The following is a 25,564-nucleotide window of genomic DNA, read 5'->3' on the forward strand; positions in this document are numbered from 1 at the left end:
TATTATTATTATTATTATTATTATTATTATTATTATTATTATTAGTAGTAGTAGTAGTAGTAGTAGCACTATTAAAAAGTGCAGTCAGTGATTACTTCCAACTCCAGTGAGAAAAATACTTTTTAGTTTTTCTTAACTAGTTTTCGTCTAGACGCATGATTCATTCAAAGGCTCTTCATCTTCGACGCAAAAGTAAAAAAAAGAAACGCGGCTTTTGAGTGAAGACAAAGCGTCCCCTCTCATATGGCTCGCACCTGTACGGGCCCCATATCTCTCGCTCTGAAACGCGTATGTTTTCTTGGTCGCGTCATTCAGCTTGCTGTATAGCTGGCAGTATGATGACTTTACGACGCGGTGGTATTCCTACACTGGACGTGTGCATGCAGGTAACACGTACACGCATACTGTCAAGAAAGCTTGCCTCGGGCAGCTGTCACTGCGTATAGAATAAACATTTTGTACGTCAATATATGCGTCGGCGAAGCATTTAGACTTGGAGAGGGCTGAAGGCAGACGATAAACAAAGCGAGAACGGGGCATCGAGCCCTTTGACATACCCTCGCCGAACACGAGCGCAGTCCGCAGCCCACAGGACAGGCTCTGTACGGCCGACTCGCTTGTATAGGAAATCGAGACACCACGGCTTTACGACCGCTAATCACGGGTCATGCGTACGAATCAACTGGCGTCGAGACGAAACGACCGCAGGTCCGCGCTGGTTTACTGCTTGCGACACTTTTTAAGGGGAGCATGTATCTTGACCAAGAAAAAAAAAAAAGATCTGGGTGTTATGCAAAGCCTAGTATAAAGGAGATACGATCTATGCATTTGTGATAGAAGCAGTAACAAAAAAGGAAATAGCCCTCTCATCTTAATGCACTCGAAGAAGTGGCTGCAATAGGTCTTCAGGATGCGCTCTGTCTATGCGCAATGCCGTGACGGCTATACCCTACGCATGAGGAGGGATCCTTCTTCTTTCGCTCCCTTCCCTCGCCGCGTGGTTGAGGTGTCCTCTGAGAAGTGAGTGACAGTTACTGCTCCATTTCCTTTCCTCGAACCCGCCGTGGTGGCTCAGTGGCTAGGGCGCTCGACTACTGATCCGGAGTTCCCGGGTTCGAACCCGACCGCGGCGGCTGCGTTTTTATGGAGGAAAAACGCTAAGGCGCCCGTGTGCTGTGCGATGTCAGTGCACGTTAAAGATCCCCAGGTGGTCGAAATTATTCCGGAGCCCTCCACTACGGCACCTCTTTCTTCCTTTCTTCTTTCACTCCCTCCTTTATAATTTCCCTTATTGCGCGGTTCAGCTGTCCAACGATATATGAGACAGATACTGCGCCATTTCCTTTCCCCAAAAAAACAATTATTATTATTATTTCCTCGAAGAGCAGTTTTACAGTGGTCACCGGCGCCCAGCCCCGCTATAACGGTAGATGTGGTACGCCTTTAATTTAAAAGAGGCAGCTGTGCGAGAACCCTCTTATGCTACTCGGGGGATAAAGACCCACCGTGGTGGCTCACTGGCTGCGGCGTTCGGCTACTGAGCACGAGGATGCGGGAATGGGATGCGAAATGGGAGTGACGCCTGTGGGTTGTCCGTTGTCAGTGCCTTGGTCAGTGCACGTTGAATAACTCCAACACTAATTTAAGCCCTCCACTACGGCGTCTCCCTCTTCCCCTCCTTTCTCTCTCTTCTTCATCCCTTCCCTCACGACGCGATCGCGGTAATCACAGAGAAGGAGGGAGGCAGCTGTTGCTCTCATTCCTTTCCTCAAAACCAATGCCCATCGTATAAAAAAGAATCAAATGTTAAGACCGAGGATCTCCTTCGCTGTGGTCGGGGTGGAAAACATTTATTTACAGGAGAGAATGGGGACTGGCCTTAGGGGTCAGCCCCTTACAAATCCTACGAGGGGTCCCTATACCAGGGCCCCTGTGGCTTTCGCGGCAGCTCAGGCCCTAGCCACGAAAGCTCGTTGGCTCTATAAGGCAAAGCAGCCGAGCAGGCAGCCTCCCAGCTTAATTGGGTAGGTGGGGAGAAAGCAGGGTGAGCAGACAGGAGTAAGGGAGCTAGTCGAGGAGTTCGTTAGGATTTCCATCCATCCATGTCTCCTATTGCTGCCTGCTCATATCATGTAACTGCGCGCGCACTCACTCACGCAAGCACGCATGCGTGCAACAAGTTTTCATGCGGGTCATTACTTCTGTGAGTATGATTATTTTGCCAACTGGCGCTGAGCTTGATTATGAACCTTCCAGAAATCCCGCTGGTTTATATTGTAAGCTCTTAGTTAACGTTAGTTCTTTGGGCTCCACAAAAGGTGCCCCACCGTCCGAGACGGTATAACAGACGAGATCAGGCAACACTTGACATTACATGGAACTCTTCTTTCAATCAATTGAAAAATCGAAAAAAAACTCCTAAATTAGTCAACCAACCAACCAACCAACCAACCAACCAACCAACCAACCAACCAACCAACCAACCAACCAACCAACCAACCAACCAACCAATCAATCAATCAATCAATCAATCAATCAATCAATCAATCAATCAATCAATCAATCAATCAATCAATATTACGTCGTCGCGGACAAGATTTGGGCCAAAAACCTGCTGCAGCTTACAAGGTGGATGGAAACCATGTTGCTGAGGTCAAATTGTGATAGACTTCATCTCTTGTGTTCCGAAAACTTTAGTCAAGAACATGTTTAATGAACATCACGAATTTTTGGTTTTGTACTACAAACTGACTTCTTTGGCTTACGTCATATATATCATAACGAGACCCTCTTTTCCCTTCCCTTGTCTGCTCATTACTCCATAAAAAGGTGAGACCGCTGCAGGGTTCAGAGGATGCGACCGCCTGATAATATAACACGGCCGTCAAATGTGTCTGTTGTATGCACAAATGCTCCTAAATTTAGGCATCACAGGAGTGACCCGCCACGACAGTCCGAAGTGGGGTTCGTACACCCGTCTGTAGGCCGCGCCACCAAGCCGACACACCGAAACAAGCGAAAGAAAGGGGGACAGAGTCCCAGCTCTCCAGCTTTTTAGCGAAAGGAATAACAAAAAAAAAAACAATATCGCGTCTCGCCAGCTTGAAAATGCCTCTGGGCAGACGCACCCGGCAGCTAGAAGCCGATTATTCGTGCCGGCAAGGAAGAGCGCCGATTAAAAAAACAAAATAAGACGGGAGAAGGAAACGTGAACGCGTATTTCCTTCTGCTCTTTCTTCAAAAACGCCGCCAGTCGGGAGGCAGGCATAAAGGAGATGGGTCGTGCCAAGGACAGAAACAAAAGCACTACCAAAAAGAAAAACCAGTTTCTACTCCGAAGGAATGTACTGTGGTAGGGCTGAGCGCACTCCATGGCTATGAACAGGTTGCAGTAAGAGGGTCTCATCTCTCCAGCGGAACAGATGAAGGTGCAGCCATATTGTTAGAGTTTTAAGGGTTACAAGGTTCTGGCAAGAACATCAAAATGCTATAAATGTGAAGCGTACTTGCATGCTGAAAAAGAAGTGCAAAATTTCACCTGTACAGAATAATTGAGTTCCACATATTTAGTTGTATGCCTGACATTCCTCACAAAATCGCGGCGAACTTTTATATTGAGCGCAGCGTTAGGCAGCGCCGCTTTGCCGCAGCGGCGCCGCTGAAAGACAGCGAGAGAGGTCGCCGCCATCGAAGTGAGTTTAGCGCCCCCGCGGTGAGGAGCCGCCACAGGCGATGGCGCGTGTTTCCTCTCAGTCGTTGGCTCGGTGTCCGCGTTGTTCACGTCAGTGCGCTGTTTGTGCCAGTGTTCGCCCCGCGGCGTGCGAATTGTGCCTTTGACACGCCCCAGGACCTTACACACAGACCACCCACGGCTCGTCCACGACAATGAGATACGCGTCCAGCTAACCGGTGAGTGACTCCGATGCCGACTACGGGACGTTTTGTTGCCGCGGCTTTCCTGAAAGCCTCCAAGAGTCAGCGGCTTCTTACGTTCGCGCTAGGCGACGACATCTGTTTGACACCTACTCGGCGCCTGAAACCCGATGTCATGCAGCGAGTGATCCGGTGGTTGCTGTTGGCGCCTTGGAGTGAAGCCGGTATCACACACCTTTCCAGCCACTGCCGCGGCTCATCGCTTTTCCCCTGGTTATTTTTGGGTCTCTAAGGCCACAGTGAGGATGGTACACCGGCTCGCGTGCCCGCGAGCGCAGCATGCAGCCGCAGCGGTATGTGTTTGTGTGTGCGTCTGTGGCGGCATTTGCGGTTTTCGTGGAGCAGTGGTGGAACGTAGTCGTCCGTGATCGCATCGTTCGGTAGGCCGATTGCCGGTAGCGAACGCTTCTAGCGCGTGCCGTGGTTGCTCCACTTTTTGCGACCCCGTCTGTCCGTCGAGACGAACTTACCGGCGAGCGATATCAAAAAAGATTCCGGTTTGCCCGTCGATGCGGTCGGCACGCGCACCGGACTGGGTGCTGCCAACCTTGAAACGTGCCGTCGTAACCGGCGAGCTAAATCAGCCCGTCCAGAGAGACTGCCCATTAGAAATTCACTGGGAGACCCGACACCGAACTTGCTAGCGCGCCTAGCGACGGGAGCAGAGACAAGATTTTCTTCCTTTTCGGCGACCGGTGCGCGCATTTTCGTGCTCAGCGTAACGAATTGACTAGTACTGGAAAAGAGAAAGAACCTTCCTGCGACTGCTTTCGCTTGATTGCTCGCGCACGTTTTGTGCCAGAAGACAATTAGTGCGTTTTGCGTTTCATATTTTGTGTTAGTCTTTTGGCTAGTATATTTAGACTTAGGTATGCAGGGGATCGCTGTTTGTGCCAAGAGCACGTTGCTTCTGTGACTACCGCTAACGCGCGGCCCGCCTTTGCTTGGCGCGCGGTTGCGGTTAGAGCTCCTTGGGGTCGCTTATAAGTTATGCTGCATTAGCGCCCGTTTCTTGGAACCCTCGCGATCGGCGACGCAGGCGCGGAAACGTGCGCGCCGGGCCACGGATTTGTCATACAATATATGTCGTGAGGCACAGCTGGGAACATGTATATATATATATCGGGGGGCTTCCACGTCGAACCTTCGGCGTCTTTGATCGCTCGGGACTGCGAGCTAGCCAGAGCAGACTGCGAGTAAAAAACAGCTTCTTTCCAGTGGGGGTCGGTCCCAGTGGTAGCGTCTCGCCGGGAGCTCCTTCGTCAGCCGTATCCGGCCCAATCGTTATCCGGACGTTGCTCCCGATGATTAGCGGGGTGGTTGTTGGCAGTTTCGGAAGCATCCCGGAATCGTGGGACATCCGGCGCCATTCTTGGTTTTTTTAGCCCTGGGACTCAGCTCAGATTTCCTGCGCCTTGGCTGCGGTCTTGCAAAACGCTTTGCAACTGTTAACACTGGGCGTTTGGCGGTTGCGTGACCGTGGCTCATTGACGGCTTAACACGGGCGATCCTCTCCGAGCGATCGCAGCGCCTCTTATGTCACCGTGACGGCAATTTCGGATGGTGAGACTGGATGTTCATTCTCTTAAATATTGCGGCCTTGGGTGGACGATAATTCCCAACGAAAACAGGTAACGAACTGCTGGCCGCGTCAACCCCACGTGGTCGCAATTTCCGGAGCCCTTCACCACGACGTCTCTCATCTATAGCCTGCGTCGCTTTGGGACGTTAAGCTGCAATAAACCATCTCAAATTTACCTTGGGTAGAACACTGTTCGGGGAAGAGTAAAACATGTTCGGTGGTTTTTGTGGGTCGCCCTGTAGCACAGTTATGTCATGTATTAACGATGACCGGACATCCCTGATACTTAGTTGTTGTTGTTGCCTTAGGGACATGGCACATAATCTTTGATACGACTTCCTTTTCTTTGACGGCGGTCGTTTTGCGCGTTCTGTGTTGCGTGTGATCTGTCTGCAACCATGTGGACAATGATTGTGTGGAGGAACACAACAAAGCGAATATACGGTTGGATGCGGTGCCGCATTAACTGTGTGTTGACGGAAGCGACCTAAAATAGTTCGAAAGTGTAGCATTAGTTTCGCGGTGGCCTGCTGAACTTGATCGTTTTACATGGATACACCATCACGTGCAAAAATGCCGCGCAGGGAACACGGTGCACCGTTAGACGCATAGATCGGCTGTGCTAAACGCCGCAAGTTACTGAAATGTCCAGACACTGAGAACTACGTGTTTGACTTGCAACAACGCGGACTGTGTCGCGTTTACGTAACGTTGGATGTCCGCGCGCGTTGACGTTTTCGTACGGCACCCCCTGAACCTGTTCCTGGGGCGTCGTTGGTACCTTACTATGTATGAGTTCTGAGCTGAACGAGCTTCGAAAACAAGTCCGATTTTTCCTCTAGTGTAAACACATGCATCTACAGACACTACTGCCACTGTTACTATTGCTGCTAGTTCGACGACGACGTCCCGATTAGTCTCGCAGGACGCGCCTGATGAAGCTATCGTTGCCAAGCCAAAATGTTAAATAGAAAAGTCTCCCTCTGCTGGAAATAAGGGTGACACGGCTTTTCACACCGCACTTAATCATCTCTCGTAAGCAGTCGTCGAAAACTCGGCTCTTTCATCCCAAACCCTGCGCGCGTCGAGCCGTTGAAAGCTGGTGCCTCGTAATGATAAGCGACGCGTCTGCACCTCCTCACTCGCGCGCTGTCTGGCTGCCACGCGGTGAGCCTCGCAGTTGCGCGTACGCAGGCAGCCAACAGACATAGCGAGCAGCTTCAGAAACGAAGTATTGTGGTGCTTGTATGTGTGGCTCAAAAAAAGAAAAAAGCTCAGCCCGTCGATAGCAGCAACACCCCGTTGACAGCACTGTATAGAGACCAGAGCATGACTGTAGGTTGCACATTGTCCAGAGGACCCACCCCCAGTGCCACCTCGACATTGTGGTATACGCCGTAACCGAAAGCTTCCGGATACGCCTGCAGTCCGAAGACAGTGTTACCCAGGCAAGCCGGATCTACAGTCGCATTGTTTCACGGGAAGTTGTTTATGGACGCAGTTTTTTTTTTTTTTCATATATCGTAAGATACCTGTAACAATCGAAATATCCGCAGATCTGTGAAGTTCGCCGAACTTTGTGTGGCGCTGTTCAGTCTCTTGGTCGCGAGGAATGCCGTGTTTGTGGTTTAGCCTTAGGGGGACGCCCGACGAGGACTCGGCGGCGGCTGCATTGTGGTCAGCGCGTCGCCAACAAAGGGACCCGTCCCGTCCCCAACTTCCGTTCTTGCAGCGCATGTTTTTGCTTTCTTCGTGCCGTTACGGGCATAACCCGTCTATCTCTTGGGCAGGAAGAAGCTTAGGCTTAGGCCAAAGGGTTGCCGAGCTTCGGGCATGAGGGAGAGGCACCTCGTAGGATCATGTGACTGTGAAGCGCTTATTCTCTTTACTTTTTTTTTCTGTAAAGAACCGTCTTGAGTGATCGTTCCGTCGGCATACGTTTGTCTCGTATGCACGTGGGCAAAAGAGAAAACAAATGTCAAGGTTAGGAATGTAGCAACTTCTGTGCGGTGGGGAATGGTAGTGGCGTTAGCGCTGTTTGTGTGTTTGGTTGCAACCTCTCCTTTCCCTAATGTTTGGCCGGTCGAGAGAATTGCAGAGTTTTGGTTTTCCTTTCCCGACCACTGTTTAGTCGATTTTCTTTCCCCAATCTGTGATTAGTTGGCGGAAACCTTATTTTCATTTCCCTAACCATTGACCGGTGAGGAGGGTCTCTTATCTTATTGGTTGCTGTCCCCGCTAAGGGCGGAGACAGAGGGGTTAAAAGTAAGTGCTCTGGGTTGAACCGCGACTGAATTCATCTGATCAGTGGTTTAGTCATGTTGTAAATAGTTTTCTCCTTGCTTCGTTTTTCTTGTTTTATTTATGTTGTAAATAAATAGTTAACCTTCTCCTTTCCTAGAGTAACGTGAATGTTTGCGAGTTAGAATCACCAAGACGTCAACAAACCCCGATTTCATCATCACCAAGGTGTTTCCTCTCTTCGCCACCTGAAGGGGAAACGAAACTTCTGCCCTCGGCACGCTTGCAATTTTTGGTTGTAACGTTTTTGCTGTCCTCCAAAAAAAAAAGAAGAAAAAGACCGTTGGTTTTTTTATGGCAATCTTAACTACTTGATGCGAGCATTAGACAAAATTTAAAAAAAGATTTTGCAGCGACTCGGAGTGGACCATTGCCTTAAACATTTCTGTAACAGTACCTTACAGTATTCCACAACAGCCTCACAATTAAAATTGGTGTCCGGGCCTGCCCCGGTGGCTATGTGGTTATGTTGCTCGGCTGCTGACCCGAAAGACGCGGGCTCGATCCCGGCCGCGGCGGTCGCATTTCGATGGAGGCGAAATACTAGAGACCCGTGTACAGTGCGTTGTCAGTGCACGTTAAATATCCCCAGGTGGGCGAAATTATCCGAGGCCCTCCACACTAAATAGGTGTCCAGGGATCCTGGACTTAAGGGAGCTGAGGGCAGTGGCAACAAGAACTGCACCTGTCTCAAAGTTGTGGTAACACCGCCTCGACGCCATCTGTCTAGATGGGGTTGCCGCTCCTTCCTCTGACCACAAGTCGTTCACGGACTCAATCTGTCCAGACAGTGGCAACGTTGGGGAGGGATTGCACAACCTAGGGACCGATTGTCTATTCAAGTGGCTGTGCCAACCCTTTCCGGACCACACGTCGCTTATGGAACTTTTCTAGCACCACTTGGATACTGTTTAGATGGTGTTGCCTAGCGTCCGGGCTAGACGTCGCTAATGGATCTTCTGAATGGGTGGCAACTCAGCAGGAGAGTGACAAGTCCATCTGGAAGTATTTTTCTCTATGTTGTGCCCCCCCCCCCCCCCCCCCTACACAGACACACAGCGTGCCGTTTTAGACTCTTTCTAAATGGTGGCAAGAACACAGTCCGTCTCTAAATGGTAGTGTGACCACCGATTTACTGTCTAGAACTCTAGATGCTGCCACCACCTGCCACACCGTCGATTATGGTCGCTGTCTCAATGGTGGAAACAGCACCACCTAGGCGCACTCTGTGTATGTGGCGCTGCCACTATGACCCCGGGGAAAGCCTGGCCAATACAGGTGGTATCGCTGTAAAACGGGACGGGCTAAAGCGGCGTGCACTCGGCGACGCCGCACGCGCACACTAGGAAGCGACCGTCCAGCACCGTCGCCGAAAGCGTAGCAAAACGCTCCGGAAACGCGGAAAGGATTCGAGGCGGCGCGTCCTGGTACACGAAGGGGGAGGGGGAGAGAGACACATCCCTTTCTCTTCTCCCACTTGGGGGGAAGAAGTTTGAGAAAATGGACCGCATTCCGCTGGGCGTACGTAAGAAACCGCGTCCGGTTCGGTCGTTTCTGCCGCACCGTCATGTCTGCTGTCTTCTGCCGCTTTTGTTTCCTTGGGCGTTCCTTCTTTATTTGTTGCTTGCAAGTTGTTACCGTACTGACGCGACTGCAAGCCCACCTCGTCATTGGTTTTATAACGGTAGCTTTGTCGTGGACTTCTTTAGCGCTTTCTCTTGTCATTTTTTTTTGGTTGCACAGTTACTGATATCGGGTTCTGTGACAGTTCTTATCTTTTGGACCTCCTCATCCAGCAATATAACCCATTCACGATTGTTGCATATGGTTAATCTCAATCCTTTCCTGGTAATCGGCGTTGATGTAGTATTCTGTTCATAAATTCTGTATAGAGTAAGGTGGATGGGTGAGATTCTTAAATTCTGTACAGAGTAAGACGGATGGGTGATGTCTTTAAATTCTGTTTAGAGTAAGGTGGATGGGTGAGGTTCTTACATTCTGTATATTGTATAAGGTGGATGGGTGAGTCTCTTAAATTCTGTATAGAGTAAGGTGTATGGTCCAGGTCACCGATTTCCCAGCGGTAGACGCCCGGTATACAAGTGTGCCACTGGTACGAGTTTGCGCGCAGTCAACATTTCTTTTTAATGCGAGCGCATTCGGAAGGCCATGGCGGCGAAAACTGTCAGGCGTCTGTGTGAAGCCTCCACCGCCAAACGTGGCAGGTTGCATGGCGGCGTTTAGGGAGAATGAATTTCCCGCTCTCCACCCGCTATAACTCCGGCTGAAATGAAACACCGGCTCTAATGACAGAGCGGCGATAAACTGAACTGTCGCGGTTCATGACAGTTCATGAACGGTCGGTACCATTTCATCATGGAATAGACATAAGCAAATTACCTTTTGATACTGATGACGACAGCGAACAAACCAGCGCGAAATTTCAGTTCATGAGAGGCACGATAGTTCGAGCCACGGCTGAACCTTGTAGCGTCGCCCAATATTGAAGGTCCTATGTGTGAGAATTATGAATGCCGCCACACGAACCCACCACGTCTCGGCGCTGAACCCTCCTTCCCACATCGCAGCAGCACGCTCTGTGGCGTAGCAGTCGTCGAAGAAGGAAAAAAAAAAAAACTACAACGTACTTTATTCGAATTTCGCGCAGATTATTCGAAAACTTGAGAACGGGTGCGAATTGTTTCGAGTAATTTTGCACGTGCACTATTAGAATCGTTTGGCGAACCGAGTACAAGGATAGTCGATTCGATTCGATGCTTGAAAATTTCGAATATTCGCGCACCCCTATCTGTTTGAAATGGTACGTATGTATATTCGTTACACAAAAGGCTGAATCACGCCGCCCATGATGATACTGTATGCTAAGTTTAGAGTACGATTTCGTATACTTGTATGCTATGTTCTATATAGCATTTAGCACGAAACGAAGTGGACAAGTGTTGATGGGGGAGCTTCAATATGCTTAGCCAGCGTTTCGACAAAAGGTGATAAACGCTTTGCGCAGAAGACAAGTCCCCTTGTCGAAACGTTGACTAAGCATACTGAGGTTCCCCCATCAAAACTTGTTCACTTCGTTTTGTGTTGTCAAGAAGACCACCTTCCTGCCCTCCCATTACCATGGTTTATATAATATACAGGTATTTGGGACTCAATAGTTCTACAGATTGGACATTGTAGTACTGTATACATATTATTGAGCAGTAATGTGTGTACATTATGTGCCTGCGTTAGGGTCCATAGTCCTATAGATGTGATATCCCTCGATAAGTTCCCCTTCATCTTGGTGGAGAGAGTTCTTACCCCTGAACTCCCTGAATCAAGAGTTACGCTTCTTAAATCTGAAGCTGATGTTACGTAGTAGCCATATTTGCTATATGTACTGAGATATGAGACAGATACTGTGCCATTTCTTTTCCCTGAAAACCAATTTTCCAATTTCCCTCGTGCCAACAAAGCTACGACTTAGCACACACCAATGTAGTGAAAAGAGCTATTGCTTCTCTGTGTTTGGAATCTCCTCTTCATAAATCGTGCCCTCATAGAATAGGATGGAATTGTTAATCGTCATATGTCTCCTTATTTGTCCTTTGTTTCTGCTTTTGCGCCAATTTCTTTACAATATGCAACACCAACTCGCTCGACAGCGCGCCCTTCCTCTCGACGAAGGCGAGGTCAGGGTGTTTTTCTCGAAAAAAGCCACAGCTGGGCGGGGTGCGTGAGCTCGAGCTAATACGGTATGACGTTTCCTTGGGTGGGCCACCCCCCTCACCCAGCAGCGCTTGCGGCGTAACGAGCGCTATCTGCATCGCGATCGGCCGAGTGGTCCTCGAGGCCTTAGTGCGTCCGTTATCTAAGTATACACCTGCCATCGGCCGATGTCGGAAGCGATTGGGCGAACGGAGAAGAGGGAGAGGGTTACGTGCTATGGATTCTGGCGTTTTCATTTTTTTTTTTGCCTCTGTCTGGGAAGCGTTGGCACTTGTTCGCTTTGGACTCAAGGACCCAGATTTATACTACACGGTGTATGTGTACAGTACGTATTGCAGAGGGAAGGAAAGACGGGTGTCCGGATAGGTTACTCTTCGAAGCGGCCGGGAAGGAACTTAATTCGCTTTATGTACGCATTTGCGTAATGTCCGCGTGGTTCAGGAAGAAGCTTTTCACTTCCTGCAGACGAAAAGCAAACAAACAAAAATGGAGTCTGGATATCGTCCCTCCCTTTGCGTACTTTGCCGGTGCGTATGAGTGGAAGATTCATCAGGACATGTATATATGTACAATTTTTGCATGGTAGCCTATCTCTTAGTGGGGCCTGAGGACGCCAACGTCTTCTAAACACACACCCAAGCAAAACCACGACAACAAAAAACACTGACACCCTTGATGTGAGAAAGCTGCCTTAGCAGTTGGATTTACGCTAGATGATTACTCTGATGAATGATTTTACTCCAAGCCGAGGTCACATGCGTGAGAATTTTTCTGGGGGGATATATATACCGCTTGTGAACGGTATATATATATATATATATATATATATATATATATATATATATATATATATATATATATATATATATATATATATATATATATATATATATATATATATATATATATATAGAGAGAGAGAGAGAGAGAGAGAGAGAGAGAGCTTGGGTGGACAGGTAGATGGAGCTTCTCTAGGCGTCACTCGCCGGAGCTTCAAACGCAGCAAGTTTCCTGCCTTCGCAACACAGATAATGCCGGAATTTTCGCCAAGCGCCACTCTTACTGCCACCCCGGTAAAACACATGGCCAAGAGCATCTGTCTGCAAGAACCCATTGTAAAACGGGCAGGTGAACAAACAGCCGTACTTTTGATGCGATAGCGTCAGAGTTGTGGTCACACCAAAACCGGGCCTATGAACGAAACGAAATTTGCCCATCGGTCAAAAGTTCGCATGACTTTGTGACGCCATCACAACCTCCTCTTATTGGCCGAGAGAGGGAACGCTACCTTTCTACGTCATCACAACCGCCCACCGGGTTGTGAGCAATATACAGTTTGTCGGCAAGTTAGGTAGAGAATCAAAAAGCAACTTCGGTAGAGAATCGAAAATAAGAAAAAAAATGTGACATATGTAAATATCGGAACCGTCACAGCTTAATGCATAACTGTAGATAGCAGCCCAAATATGGCGGTGGATGAACCGCAAATTCCGAACAAAGTGACGCAAACGTGCACAGAAGTTGCATCAGAGGTTGAACCAAATGTAAAATCTAATGCTGTCGCATTACACTCTTAGGCGTCCCCATAGTTACTGCGCTTTACGCGACTGAGCACTACTCTTGGATAAGACGTCCTTCGGCATTCTGCAACGGTCAACCGATCACCGGCTAATAGAGTATATGCGCAATTTTCTGTTCTTTTGGTGTTCTCGATTCTTCGTCGCCGCCCAACAATGACCGCTTTTTCGCATGGTTTGTTGAGTTCAACAGAAATTGCTCCCACGGGCCCGATTCGAAGGTAGCCTTGGGAAGCTTCATCTTGGTTTTGAAGTATATCAACGCAGCGTTGCAGTTATGTTTAAAACATAGCCAAGCGGGAAGAATCGGATCTGCTGCGTTCACTGACACTGACTGCACACAAACTGAGCAAGCCCGAGAGTGTATCGAGCTGTTCACAGTATTTCAAAGAAGTATACGAAAACACTGTTTTCGCTCGGATTATTCCTTGCATTGTTTCACATCGATCGCGACTGTACTTCGGAAGGCGATCGAACGCGTTCCGTATCGTGCGCTGTTTGCGACACTTTTCGGAGAACCGCGGAGACTGCTCGCGACGTTTCGCGATCGTTCTATAGATCGCTTTCGTTCGTGCGACGGTTTCGTGCAGAACGCTGTACACCGGTCGATCCGTGTACGTTGCGTGTGCTGGAATACGCCGACTCGCTCACTTCGTGCGGAGCCGTCAGCACGCTTCGCAGTTCCTGAAACTGCTTGTTGTCTGTTTTGTTATTGTTTGTCTCGTACACTTAGAACGCTTGCTCATTAATTCAAATTAATGTCTGCCTGCCTCGACGAGTTTTTTGTCTGATGGCCTAGTTTTGCTAAACATCGTCCTGTGTTCTCTGCCGCTAACGGTGTGCCTGGGCTGGTGAGCGAAGTGATACAACACGCGCACCCTGCGCGCTGACGGAAAGCGGTAAAGGCCTGCAGCCTCCTTGGCGGCTTTAAAAAATAAACACAAAAAGCAAGCAAATTATGCAACCTGTAATGGTTACGTAATTGTGAGGGCGGTGAGCGCGTTATTAACCGGTCAACCTGATATTGTTTCTTCTCCGCCTCTGTCGTTTTTCTGTGGCTCCTCGCACATCACTGTAAGCATATAATTGGCCTTATTTACTTTTGATCAATTGATTGGTTCCGAACTTAACGAATTCACTGGGAGCTTTTGTACGGCGGTTAATCTTCACTGATCCTCGGCTGACGGTCGGCGCAGGGATTACTACGCATGCGCGGTTTTGCTGTATGGTCAGTTCGTGAAGCCTCGCTGAGCAATATTCATGCCGTTTCCAGGGGTGTGCATCTGAATGTGTGCTGAGTGTAGGCTAGTGTGGATATTTGATACTTTGGAAGGAGGAGTGGGGCAGGGGCGATGCTGGGTTCAGGTTACGAATCGAAAAAGGCTATTCGAAGACGCAGTGCTTTGGGAGTATTTTTGAAGCTTTTGAGAGCAGGAAAGTTAATCTTCGTTTGTGAAAAAGCAAACTGTAACCGCACTGGAAGGGAAACTTTCACGTAAGTAAGGAAACCGAAGTGAAATGAGACCTCTCTGTGCATTGCAATGGCGACATATTTTGCACTTTTTCCATATTTTCATTTGAGAAAAAAAGGCTTTCCTCTTTGCTGTATTTGGAGTCTTACACCTGTTACCTTACACATGTTTTGTCTCTTCCTTCTTATGCTTCAACTGTACCGTTCCTGCCGAGCTTTATTTAAGACAATATGTAAAAGTTTCCTCTACAGTTAGTTGGGGTTCACTCTCATTTTTTCCATTTCGGAGTCCGGCTTTGAGAGGCAAAATGCAACAAAAATGATAAAACAAAAGTGAGGGAATGCCTGCCCCAGTATAGTTATCAGAGGCTTAAACCAATCAAATTAAATGAACACGGGCTAAAAAAAAAAGATCAAACCCAAATTAGAATTTGAAATCGAACGCCATTTGCGAAAAAAGGACTGGCACGGTATGCCTCTGGTGGAAATTCAAAGCGAGGTCCGGAAGACGCGCACAGGACTGTGGCTGATGCCAATAATGAAGCTATAGGCGGCAGGTGCCAGGCATACAGGAAAGAAATTAAAAAAAAGTGTAAAATAAAGCTCGCACATCTGTCACATCTGTCGCATCTGTTGTTCCCATGCAGAGGAACTAAGGTGTGGTCACTTCGATTCGGAACGTATTCGCTTCGCGTCGAAAGCAGCTTTGGCAGGAATGATTATTCGTTTCGTATTGGCTTCGCGAAGAAAATTTAGTTTGCGTAACGGTAGTATTGTGAATATATTGATTGCCACGGGGCAGTCTTACGATAGGCGAAAACGTTTCCTTCATAAACAAGTTTCCGTTAAAAAAAATTCGCTTTTCCGCAATTTGTGGGTATGTTTACCCTCCATGGGTTGGCATGAAACGGCGCCAACCAGCCTAGCCTTCCGCTCTCTTGCGCAGCTCTCTTTGCGGTTGCTCAACGTCTTCTCAGTCGCCGGCGGGATTCGCCTTGATGCAAGAGTGTAATCTACGAGTGTCTGCGCGCCGTATAGCGCCTGGGAAGGGATGCCAGGGCCAGTTCAGTTTTCTTTCTTTTTTTTTTCACCTTCGCAACTCCCATATGCGTGTATGTGTGTGAGTTCAAAGCGTAAATCAGCGGAGTAGAAAGAGCCCAGGAGTAGCTGCCCTCCTCTTACTTCAGAATTTTTCATCTCGGCGCGACACGTGGACAAAAGCGCAGCGCGGTGTAGGAAGAGCGTCTTCGCACGCTGCCTGCGTCCCCCGTGAATGAACCGGGGGAGTCTGACGGCGGGACCTAGCTAGCTCTCGCTTTTGACACTCTCCGTGCTGCGACGATTCGTGCCCCGTGCTTGACAGTTGGCAGATGACGGTGCGCGAGTGCGCTATAGAGAAGTGTTCTTTTTTTTTTAAGGACACGGGTTCCGAGAACGCTGTTTTTTTTCTTTTTGGACAAGTAACGTGAAAGAAATGAAGAGACAGAGAGAGAGACGAAAGAAGAAAAATATATGAAAGGGTGCGCCCTCTATTCCACCTTTGCTTTCATATCATCTGCATGTGTAATTGCGGGTGTAGTGTGAGTGGAGATTGAAAGTTATGTTCGGATTTCTAGAGACCCTTTTTTATCCAGGGCGCCGCCATCTTACCAGCCGCGCACTCCTCAGAGAGGAGCAGGAAAAACCACGGCAAGGAACCCTGTGCTGGCGGCACTGAAATGACAATTCCTTACGGTCTGTTTCCTTGCGCCCCAGGCAAAGCGAAGCAATTGACAGGGAAAGTTCAGTGCAAGAATGGCATATACTGGCTGAATTCGCTCCTGGTGCAGTACCTGCCAGCTCCTGATGAAGTCTAAAGACGGAGGGATATGATTGGAGACGAAGCTAAGCGAAAGCTATAAGGCGCAGAAGTAGAGGACGAAGAGGTGAGAAAAATCAGAGAGAGAGAGAGAGAGAGAGAGAGAGAGAGAGAGAGAGAGAGAGAGAGAGAGAGAGAGAGAGAGAGAGAGAGAGAGAGAGAGAGAGAGAGAGAGAGAGAGAGAGAAAACAGCTGAACGATGAGAAAGAAGGCTGATATGTGGGATCGGAATCCAGTTAAGCCTTAAGCTAAACATCCGTGCACACAACTTCTCGTTTTTTTTTCCTGCCTTTACGTCTATTTGTGGGGGAAGTGAAGATCCGGAATGCCTGATCACGCTCAGGCCAGCTATGCGACCTGTGTGGATTGCACTAGGGAGTATGCTTTTAACGCAATTGGCTCCGAGCACGCTTTCTAAGATGGGATTCACTGACAAATAAATTTGAAAAAGAAAAATGAGAGAAGGCTGGCGCTCAAAACATTACTGCCTTTTGCATCGTGATCGGAGATGTAAGGGGAGGCGGAACACTAGACCTTGTTCGGTCGATGACGCAGAGTTAAAAGTGTTCACAGCCGACGTCTAGCGATGTATTATACCATCTAATGCCGAGGTGTTTTGTCTTTTTTTTTTGTAGTCGAAAGCAACAGACTTGGCCCGAAAGAATCCCAAGTGAGATCTGTTAAGGTACAGGCGCAAGTTTTTTGGACATTTTATTTACTGAACGTGACAGTTTAGTAGCAGCTTCACAACGTTGCCTGTTCAACGTGGTTTCGAGCCCCTTAACTGCGCGCTCCTTTCAAATTCAACTGCGGTGTCCTCCGAGCGAAATAATCACGAGAAAAGTACTCCTCATTGTCAGCTTATTTAGCTACTGCTTTGCGCCGTGCACCGCAATGCGAATAAAATTGTGCGCTTGCTTTTAAAGTGCAACGCGTCTGCAGTGAGCTATGTGGGACCGTGTGCAGTCGTGCTTTGTCATGTGCAATCATGTGTGGGAAATTATGCGCGTTTGGAGTGAATTTGTAATCCAGGCTTGGGCGAGAGATCCTAGCTGTGACATCTGAACCGGGCAGTCAGGGTGGCATCACCGTTCTCCAGCTGGTCCGAAACGATCGATTGGCATCGAGACGCCGTTGCATTATTCTACCACATCCAGCGAGTCGGCGCCGGAAAATAGGCCTCTGTCGCTGTATAGTCTGCACGCCACTTTTCTTCTGCAGCCGTGAGTCTTGGACTGGTTCAAATTGAAAGTCATCGCACTTCTTTTTTTTTTTCTATCCTAGTTTCCGTCTACATGGGAATTTGACGTCACTCTGACAAAACCGTGAAGGAAGTTCATGGAGAAATTTCTCAGTTTTGTTCGAATTCCGTCTCAGCGTGACGTCATCTTCCGGGCAGTTGGCTGTGCCCTAACAAAAGTTTCAATGACTGTCTCTATAGGCTCTACAGACTGTCCGTGGCAGTCTAAAGAATTACATGTGAGAGTGGGTAACATGACCACTTGGGGAACATTGTCGAGAGCGGTTACTTCCGGTTCATCCGGATGACGTGCATGGAACGTACGATGGCAGACTTCGGCGTCCTTTAATCTGTAGGCAGTCCTACACCTTAAAATGTACAGACACGAAGTTTTGCCTGTCCGTTCTTTTTTTTTTGTTATTGCCTGGTTACTGGACATAGGCTTTCGGGCCTAGTTACTATGTAGTAATGAAAATCATGAAAATTAGCTTTAAACACCACTGTTCTGCGTTATTAATTAATTACAACCTATTTTGTACCGAAATTGAATTTCGGTCACTGTGGGCGTCAGCGCTGAAGGGCACCTTCACGTGATGGCAGACAGGCAATCCTGGACTTTCAAAATCCTCATGACGTCGGCATGGACGGCAAGCACTGGTTGCTCCTGCGAGCAACCACTATTTTCAGTGACGTCACAATAATTGGGACAAGTGCTCACTGACGTCACTCGATGCGGGTGGAAATGCCGAGCGGCTTCTCGGATAAGATTCAAGATCATATTAAATAATGTTCCACTCAACACCTGCGACTGAAAATCACCTCAAGGCATCTCATTACGCCCAGCCGCCGCGGTGGCTGAGTGGTTATGGCGCTCGGCTGCCGGCCCGAAAGACGCGGGTTCGATCCCGGCCGCGGCGGTCGAATTTCGATACAGGCAAAATGCCAGAGGCCCGTGTGCTGTGCGATTTCAGTGCACTTTAAAGAACCCAGTGGTCGAAATTTCCGGAACCCTTCAGAGCAGCGTCCCTCATAGCCTGAGTCGCTTTTGGGACGTTAAACCCCCATAAACCAAACCAAACCATCTCATTACGCCCATGAAACAAGTCATCATCTGTATGCGTTCGAAATTTTGTGTCTGTACCTCTTTGAAAACAAAAAAAGTGCGAAGGGCACTTAATTACGTGCTTTGAATGCGAAAGCATTGGGGCGCTTAGCCGCATTGGGGTGCTTCGCCTCCACTGAAACGCGGCAGCTGCGGTCGGGTCCGAACGCGGGGACTCCGGATCAGTAGCCGAGCGCCGTTCCCACTGAGCCACCGCGGCGTCTTAAAGGAAGAGAGGAACTGAAAAAGGCCCTGGTTCCAGCTATGCGTATGCAGTGCAAGAGCACGGTGACGAGAGGAAAGTGTGAGGCACCCACCGCTCGAGCCTATCACGGCGAGCAGTCTGGATAGGCCAGCCTGCCTCGACTAATGCGTTCCGGCTGCCCCCGCGGCCAGGCCACTCACGCCTGCGCTCGCGTGCCTGCGACGCAAAGAGGACGAGGCAGCTTTCGCCTCTCTTTTTATTTTTTTTTCTCACCGCGGCCGTAAGCGGAGCGGGACGCCGCTGCTCGCGTAAGCGCCCACGTAACACGTGCAGCGCCGCGCCGTAACACTTGGCACCGAGGGGGCCGTACGGTCTGCCGGGTCTCGCATTTCTCCTTAAAGAAAAAGTGGGCTATAAAGATGCTGCTCTGGCGAGCGTGAAGAAGCACAGTTCGCAGTGATATTTGTAAACAATGGGGTGGGAGTTCGTGAAAGCGGCGCCAAAGATGAGTCCAGTAGTTACCCGCTGCAGTGGCTCAGTGGTTAGAGCGCTCGGCCACTGATCTGGAGTACCCTGCTTCGAACTCTACCGCGGCGGCCGCGTTTTTATGGAGGCAAAACGCTAAGGCGCCCGTGTGCTGTGCGATGTCAGTGCACGTTTAAGATCCCCAGGTGGTCGAAATTATTCAGGAACCCTCCACAACGGCACCTCTTTCTTCCTTTCTTCTCTTATTTTATCCCTTCCCTTACAGCACGGTTCAGGTGTCCGCCGATGTGAGACAGATACTGCGCCATTTCCTTCCCCCAATAACGAATTTTAATCTTAGTTCCCGGGTTCGAACCCGACCGCGGCTGCTGCGTTTTTTTGGAGGAAAAACGCTAAGGCGCCCGTGTGCTGTGCGATGTCAGTGCACGTTAAAGAACCCCAGGTGGTCGAAATTATTCCGGAGCCCTCCACTACGGCACCTCCTTCTTCTTCCTTTCTTCTTTCACCCCCTTCTTTATCCCTTCCCTTACGGCGCGGTTCAGGTGCCCAAAGATATATGAGACAGATACTGCGCCATTTCCTTTCCCCAAAAACCAATTATTATTATTAATTTTCATTTTTTCAGTAGTTGAGGGGAAAACCCTCAGAGAGGATTAACATTCCAGCGAATGGAATGAATACAGCTAGCGTCAGCTTAAGTGCACATTATGGCTAGAAGAGAAAACTGTGCAGTTCGCTTTTTGCTTCTTCGTACTTGAAGAATTAAGATTTTTCAGCTGCGAAGGATTCAGAAATTTCCACCTGTGAAGATCTGGGGAAACTGTGTAGCTTTCCATTGCGTCCCTATGACTGCGTTCGTGAATCATGCTAATTGTAATTACTGTTTCCTCATTTAGGGATGACGTTTATATTCTGTCTTGTCCTTCCCCAAAACGGAGTTCAGTGTGGTTAGTCCATGTTCACCGCGTTTCATGAAAAACTCGTTTGTTTCCAGCGCTGTCAGCGCGGTGTTGACGTCATTAGTTACATCGTCATAGAAACCACTGCGGGACGAGTTCCCAAGTTGTGTGTGTGTGTGTGTGGGGGGGGGGGGGGGTTGGGGGGTCAGAGCGAATAGTTCAACCGAGTGCCGATGGCGGTGCCAACGGTTCTCTGTTCGCAGCCGTTGAAATCTACGCGTCAGAAACTTTTGAGAGGTGCTCACGTATAATGGCACTAGTACAATCGAAATTAGTTCTTCTCTAAGATAGAGAGAGGGTGGACCAAACTATTCTCCTCTCCGGTTTTTAGTGCCGTTGTACTGCGTCTGAGTGTTGCGAAATGGTGTCTCTAGCAGATGACGTGTGCAAGGAATGATATTCGCTAATTACGGCGGAGGCATCAGGGTAATACATTGGAGGATGCGCTTTCATGCCTAGTCTGTGGCGCGCTTTCATCCAGCTTTTGTAAGAAAACTGTGCGACTTGCTTGCTTGCTTTGATTATGCATTCAAATGCTGAGAACGCCGTTTATTTTGTCGTGTGTTGCGCTTCATTATTTGGGGCGTTTTGTTTTTCTCAACGCAAGTTAGTAGTAACATATAAATTTTAAACAGGTTAGTTGAATAGCCAGTTATGTATTCATAGTTATTCTTGTGCCAGTTATCTGCCTGGCCACACTACACACCCTCAAAATCTGTGCTCTGTTACTATAATAGCCCCGTTATGAAAAGAAAAAAGTTTGCGTTGAACAAACTAAACACCGTGTATACCAGGAGTATGGCTACTTGTGAGAAAAAAAAAAAAACGTCAACATATCCCCAACTTAGGTAAAAATAAAAGCCCTGTGGCCGGGTTGACTGTCACGTAGTCTCTGAACTCATCCTCTCAGTCAAGCACTAGCGAACGCAATGTATTCGTATTGGAAATTTTAACTTTTTACTACGAAGAGTTCGCTACACCTGAGTTGGAGCCAGCAAATAAAAATTGACTTGACACTCAGTCGGCTGCTGGGCTTTTCTACGCGCTGTTTTATCATGAGAAAAAAATTTCTCGTCACGTTCGTTAAGGCGCAGTCAAGTACGCGACGTCTACCTTTTTCTGTCACGATGAGACGCCACCACGGGGCGCTAGCTGCTGTTTCGTATTTCGTTCATGTCGGATGCCATTGAGAGCGGCCGGTATAGATACGGGGCGGTTTCGCAAAGCCTGCGATTATGTTGCGGATTGGGTCCGAGCGATCAATTTCTGTTAGCGTCATATTGTAGCGCCCCACCGCGGCGTCCGAGAAGCGGTATGGATAGTGGATGAAACGTGACCGGGGTATTTAACTACCGCGAAGCTTTTCTTACCATATAGGCGGCATACGTGTAAGTCGTGGGAGAATAAAACGAACGGCGCGCCGGCGGTTCGAGGGCCGCCGACTTTGTACTCGACGATGGAGAGAGATGCCGCAGGCAGTCGAATCGAAGGTCTTGTACGAGAGGTAGGTAGCCTCAGCTAAACTTTTTTAAAACTTCTATTTTGTTTTCTTTGTCTAGCATGTCGTGAGACAGACGCGTCTTCTCAAAGGAGTATTCTTCACCTTCCGTGCGCACCTGTGTATGCGTGTATTCCGCCACGTCCAAGAATAGCTTTGCGGGGGGGGGGGAGGGGGGGGGGGGGTTCTTCGCGTCATCGGCGAGACGAACAGATGCGGTCGTCACGCCGCCGATGCAATTTTCTTTTTCGCGTGCCGACTGTGAGAGATAGCGAAAGAAGAATAAGAAGGCGTAAAGAAAAGAAATCTTCCGTACACGGAAAGCAATGAATAAAGCCTCCTCTCGCTGTAAGGTGCTATCCGTGTTCAATAGGCAACAGCGGCATCGATCAATAGTGAACCGTATACAGCACGGAACACTTCCTGTTTCCATTTCTTTTGCGTACACATCGAAAAGATGGACAGAACAGAAATAGGTGAGGGGGTATGGGAACGACCCCTCTCAAAGCGGAATCGACACTTGGGTTGTGCAGGACCTTGTTGCTGGAGGGGGGCCCAATGCAGCGATTGACCAGCGGCGTGTAATAGATAAGTACCGCATGTATGCGGCCCGTGATTCGGAAACGTGGGCAGGGCCTGCTCTTTTTTATTTTTTTGGTAGTATGAGCAAAGCGTGGCTTCCTGCGAAGTCCTTGCACACTCTTTGTTGGGACCCGGGTTGGGAGGTCTGGCTCAACATTCGAAGGAGGTTGTGCGTGTACTGGCACTTCGCGTGTGATCTTAAGGAGCGAACGGCGTGGTTCGGTCGTGCTGACCCGCTTATGACACGTATACATAGCGCGCGGCGAGATATATATACGCGGCATGTACAAGCGGACCGCGCGACTTCGCGGCTTTGATCAAACACCATGGCGTAAAGGGGTGCGATGTGTGACTGCCCTTCCCGGCCGGTTCGTTGTACACTTGCCTCCTCCAATATGGCGGAGGGGGGGATTTTTGACACTCAAGGAAGGAGCAGCGGTGAATAAACACGGGGACTTCAGGGTACGGTAGAAGACACTTTGAGAAATGATCCCTCCTGTCTTGCACCCGGAAAAGGCTTTCTTGGCTGTGCTGTGGTAGATCCCTCTCTTCTTTTGCGTGTCTGTGTTGCTTTTGGGTCTTTTAAATTCATTTCGTGCTTTTTATTTTTATCTGGACGCTTCGTGGCTGGAGTCGTTGAGCAGTTACGTGTACCGTACGGTGGGACCGGATGCATATGTAGTCGTTAGAGCAGTAGGCCTCACAAATGCCGCTCACCTCATTTTGCAGAGGCTCCCCGGGGATCAGAAGCGTGCCTGCATGGAGGTTCACTTTTCCTCTGGCCGCCTCGGGCCGTGTTCTTCAGCGCCATTTCCGTGGTCTCGGCTGATATCTTGGCTTTGTTTAGCCGAAAGTGTCGGTGCAAAGGTGCAAAGTCATCGAAAGCGTCCTTCGCTCTAGCTGTGTTCTCTTGCACGCACGCTACACTGAAAATAGCCCTGCAGTGCGCTTCGTGTGTGCGGAGGCAGTGTTTTGATAGCCTGCTCGTTCAGCCGTACAGAGTCTAAAAGTACTGGTTGCCTGTCTGCCTGCAGTCGCGTGCTGTGCCAACGCTTGTGCCGGAGTGTACGGTAGCCGACAAGTTAGTACGCCATCGGATGAGCGTGGTAAGGTATCAGTGCTGCATTGGAAGATTCCGCTTGCAGCATCCTGTCCCTGTACATTGCCTCCAGGGCGTCATGGAAGGTCCTGTGACGCCGCGTCTGGAGCGAGTAGTCTCAGCTTCGTGACAGTCAGTTAAAAACAGGACAGAGGCCTATTTGGTCTATAGGTTCGCCTTATGAGCCTGCGCTACCGCGATGCTGCAGGCAGCGTTTGGGGTAATCCATGTGTCCTGTGCCTCACTGTCGCCGACCGATTGGATGCAGACTGCAATTTTCTGCAATATTATGAAACTATATATATTCCACGGTATACCGATGTTGTGACGGAATATTCTGCAGGCTGTTAGCGGCGTGCCGTGTTGCTCCTGCGCGTGCCCGAGTTTCCCGAGCCATACTCGTACGCGTCCCCGCGTGCTCCACTTGCCTTGCTGACACGCATTGTTCCCCTTCGCGGCATTCGCCCTGCGTCGGGTCACTGTTGTCGCGAGGGCTGCGCTTCGTGGAAATGAGTCGTGGTCAGCGGATCAGCGCCAAAAAGCGAGCCACCGACGCCGCCTCGACCGGGTTGGCTGGGGCACGCGCGGCCCGCTTGTCCCTCGGCCGGCGCCTAGGAAGAAAGAAGAAAAATAAAAGCGTACAACAAAACAATCAACTCGGCAGCCGGGCGCAACATGCTTGCCTGACGACGTGCTGTTTCTCTCTCGCCCTCTCGTTGTTCATTTCTGCGGACGTATATGCATGCGACCGCATATAAGGCATAACTTGTGCGAACAATACACTTAAAATTTTTTACGCTCTTGAAGGTACCTGCTGCTGATCCGAAGGATGCCGATTCGATCCCGCCGGCGCCGGTCGAGTTCTGGTAAGGCGATATGCTATATAGAGGGCGGCGTGCTTTGCGACGTCAGTGCGCGTTAAAAAACCCCAGGTGGTCGAAATTATCCGGAGGGGGCCCTCCACTACGGCATCCCTCATATAGCCTGAGTCGCTTTGTTACGTTAAACTCTATAAACCAAACCTGAAAGGTGTAAAAAAGGTGTTCAAGAGTGTGCTACCTCTAACACGATTTATGGTGTTCATAATCACCTTTGTAGTGTCTGATAAGCACATTTAAGATGTTCATGAACACCTCGACACCGTAATGGTGCTCACGAGCACCATTACGGTTTTGAACACCCTCAAACGGTGTTAGCCCTGTTTAAAGAGCGTTACACCTTTTGAGAGTGTCAATTTTTCGAGTGCTGCAGTCGACGTGAGCGGTTCTCGACTGATGACTGCATGCGGCAACAGCGAAGCTGTGTTGACACGTCTCTTACTACCCTGCTCTATTAATTTATCGTTCCGTTTTTATGTTCTCGCCTGATGGAGGCTTTCGTTTGTCCACTGTCGTGGGGCGTCACCTTTCGTTCGCATGTGTACTGTGCGGGCATTCTTCGGGCCCGTATGGTCTTGAAGGCGACGTTACATCAAGCTCCGCTGTGCGGTGGATGCTAACGCACGAGACTTTTCAATTCGGTAATGCAGTTCGGCAGCGAGGGCGTGGGGCGTGTCGGCTCATAGTTGATTGATTACTTCATCGAGTGATTAAATAATCAATTAACCATCAACAATCGATTGAATGACTGAGTCATTGGTGTGTTTCTCCATTGGGAGGGACCTTCGTGGCGTGAGCATCGTCCAGAGGCTGTATGGGTCTTGTGTACGCTCGCAACCGAACAGCGTTTCCCATTAAACTAAGGGAGACTTCTCCCCTCAGGTGTGCTTTAGGAACACCGAGGATGAATTGAAGGCGTAGTTTTTATAAGCTAAGAGGGGTCATAAAACGAAATACAGCAGGTGTCGCTACTACCGGCTGATTTCGCAGTGAATGCGCTTGTCGACGGTATTTCTTGCACGGACCCCAGACGCTGTGTCACGCCGCCATTCACTTTTAAACGG

General features: G+C 49.2%; 1 protein-coding gene across 3 annotated transcripts in view; it reads left to right on the forward strand.

Moving 5' to 3' along the window:
* Window positions 1-3,660: 3,660 nt before the first annotated feature.
* LOC144111184 (uncharacterized) overlaps window positions 3,661-25,564 on the forward strand; it is a 214,711-nt gene continuing 192,807 nt past the window's right edge. For 2 of the 3 annotated variants that reach the window (XM_077644360.1, XM_077644359.1), the window contains exon 1: window positions 3,752-3,909. The gene's annotated coding sequence lies outside the window, so the exon portion shown is untranslated. Of the gene's footprint in view, window positions 3,910-25,564 lie in introns of all 3 variants that reach the window. The other variant, XM_077644358.1, reaches the window with a different exon arrangement.

Source organism: Amblyomma americanum, chromosome 11, assembly GCF_052857255.1.
Source record: "Amblyomma americanum isolate KBUSLIRL-KWMA chromosome 11, ASM5285725v1, whole genome shotgun sequence".
NCBI lineage: Eukaryota > Metazoa > Arthropoda > Arachnida > Ixodida > Ixodidae > Amblyomma > Amblyomma americanum.